The following is a 3,141-nucleotide window of genomic DNA, read 5'->3' as shown; positions in this document are numbered from 1 at the left end:
CAGGCTTCCCGCGGAGCAGGGAGCCCGATGCGGGGCTCGATCCCAGGACCCTGGGATCATGACCTGAGCCGAAGGCAGACGCTTAACGACTGAGCCACCCAGGCGCCCCTACTTGTCTCCATTTTTCAGATGAGGAAATGAAGTCAAAGAGGTCAGCATGTATGTCATGTGATCAGGAAAATGAAGTGCCAGGACTAAAGTTCTGACTTTGGGATATTTTGTGCCACTCTCTGCTACACCAAATCATTTCATCATAAATCTTCTCATTTCATTCTACTTTACAGAGTCAACAAGGGATGCTGGCCATTCCACATCTATTTGTGTAACTCTAGCAATGAGGAAATCCTCACCTTCTGAGGAAATCCATTCCATTGTTCAATACTCTCATTTTTAAGAAAGGTCTTTGCCTTGATCCAAAATCCACCTCTTCATAACCTCCATTTATTATTTCTCTATTTCTATCCTCTAAAAATGTGCAAAATAAGTTAAATTCTTCAGCTGGCTTTTTTTTTTTTTTTCACAATGGGTTTGCCGCCAGAACACAGGTATCGTGAAAACCACTGCTAAACCTAAACCAAAATGGGAAAGGAAAAGACTCATATCAACATTGTCATCATTGGACACACAGATTCGTACAAGTCTACCACTACTGGTTATCTGATTTACAAATGTGTGGGATAGATACAAAACTATTGAAAAATTTGAGAAGGAGGCTGCTGAGATGGGAAAGGGCTCCTTCAGCCTGGGTCTTGGATAAACCTGAAAGTTGAACATGAGCATGGTATCACGTGACATTGATATCTTCCTATGGAAATTTGAGACCAGGAAGTATGTGACCATCACTGAAGCCTCAGGACACAGAGACTTTATCAAAAACATGATTCCAGGCACATCTCAGGCTGACTGTGCTTTCCCAATTGTTGCTGCTGGTGTTGGTGAATTTGAAGCAGGTAACTCCAAGAATGGACAGACCCGTGAGCAAGCCCTTCTGGCTTACACAGTGGGTGTAAAACAACTAATTGTTGGTGTTAACAAAATGGATTCCCCTGAGCCACCCTACAGCCAGAAGAGATACGAGGAAATCGTTAAGGAAGTCAGCACCTACATTAAGAAAATTGGCTACAACCCCTACACAGTAGCATTTGTGCCAATTTCTGGTTGGGATGGTGACAACATGCTGGAGCCCAGTGCTAATATGCCTTGGTTCAAGGGATGGAAAGTCACCCGTAAAGATGGGAATGCCAGTGGAACCACACTGCTTGAAGCTCTGGATTGCATTCTGCCACCAACTTGTCCAACTGGCAAGCCTTTGCATCTGCCTCTCCAGGATGTCTACAAAATTGGTGGTATTGGTACTGTGCCTGTGGGCCGAGTGGAGACTGGTGTTCTTAAACCTGGCATGGTGGTCACCTTTGCTCCAGTCAATGTTACAACTGAAGTGAAGTCTGTTGAAATGCACCAGGAAGCTTTGAGTGAGGCTCTTCCTGGGGACAGTGTGGGCTTCAGTGTCAAGAATGTATCTGTCAAAGATGTTCATTGTGGTGATGTGACTGATGACCGTAAAAATGACCCACCCATGGAAGCAGCTGGCTTCGGCTCAGGTGATTAACCTGAACCATCCAGGCCACATCAGTGCCTGATATGCACCTGTGCTGGATGGCCACACAGCTCACATTGCTTGCAAGTTTGTTGAGCTGAAGGGCTAGATTGTCGTTCTGGAAAAAAGCTGGAAGATGGTCCCAAGTTCTTGAAATCTGGTGATGCTGCCATCAATATGGTTCCTGGCAAGCCTATGTGTGTTGAGAGCTTCTCTGATTATCCTCCTCTGAGCTGTTTTGCTGTTTGTGACATGAGACAGATGGCTGCTGTGGGTGTCATCAAAGCAGTGGACAAAAAAGCAGCTGGAGCTGGCAAGGTCACCGAGTCTGCCCAGAAAGCTCGGAAGGCTAAATGAATATTATCCCCAGTACCTGCCACCCCAGTCTTATTCAGTGGTGGAAAAACAGTCTCAAAACTGTTTGTGTCAATTGACCATTTAAGTTTAATAGTAGAAGACTGGTTAATGATAACAATGCATTGTAAAACTTTCAGAAGGAAAGGAGAATGTTCTGTGGACCATTTGTGTGTGTGTGTGTGTGTGTGTGTGGCAGTTTTAAGTTATTCGTTTTTAAAATCAGTACTTTTTAATGGAAACAACGTGACCAAAAATCTGTCACAAAATTTTGAGACTCGTTAAAACAAATGTCTAATGAGGAAAAAAATCCTTCAGCTGAATGACTTTCAAGTTACTCTATAGACCTTTCTATTTCTAGAAACTAATTCTTTCCAAAACACTCAATAGTTTTCAGTTCCTAGTCTCCTCATCATTATGATTTTCCTAACTCTATAAATATGCTATCAAAGACACCTTTTTTCTTGTGTCTAGTACAGTACTTAAAGTATTGAATTTGACTTTATATTTACTTTTCTATTTCTCCTATTAGGTTATGCACTTCTCTATGTGTGTAGGGAGGGAGGGAACAGTATTGATAATCATATTTGTTTGTTTACCTGAGGAAACATACATAGACCTTGGTACATAAAAACCCTTCATCTATAGCATGTTAAACTGGTAAACTCAATATTAATTGAATTTAACAATGTTAAGCAGCATCAAAAAAGTTGATATCTAATAATGGGAACTCAGTTTCTGGAATAAAAGAGGCCACAGTTCAACTTGATTGACCATTTATTCAGTCAAATGCCACGGCATAACAAAGGACTCTTGATATGCAGAGTACGCAGAGACATTGCCCTCCAAAACTGATGCTAGAGCCTAAAGAGATTTCACAAGAGAAGTGATGGGTCGTCAGCTATTTAACCTGGAACTGGAAGGACAAGTATGCTTCCATATAAAGCAGAAGTAGTAAGAAATTAATCCTACGAAATACATTGGGACCATATTATAAATGTCTAGTGGAGGGGATACAATTTAATGGCAATAAAAACGAAGTGTGGGGCACCTGGGTGGCTCAGTTGGTTAAGCGTCTGCCTTCACCTCAGGTCATGATCCCAGGGTCCTGGGATCGAGCCCCGCATCGGGCTCCCTGTTCAGCGGGGAGCCTGCTTCTCCTTCTGCCCCTCCCCCTGCTTGTGTTCTCT

General features: G+C 42.8%; 1 pseudogene; it reads left to right on the top strand.

Moving 5' to 3' along the window:
* The first annotated feature begins 579 nt into the window (after positions 1-579).
* LOC116639769 lies at positions 580-1,954 on the top strand (annotated as a pseudogene).
* Positions 1,955-3,141: the final 1,187 nt, after the last annotated feature.

This window comes from Phoca vitulina, unplaced genomic scaffold (assembly GCF_004348235.1).
Source record: "Phoca vitulina isolate PV1807 unplaced genomic scaffold, GSC_HSeal_1.0 scaffold2, whole genome shotgun sequence".
NCBI lineage: Eukaryota > Metazoa > Chordata > Mammalia > Carnivora > Phocidae > Phoca > Phoca vitulina.
Note: the sequence above shows the minus strand (reverse complement) of the source record. Positions and strands in the feature narration are given on the sequence as shown.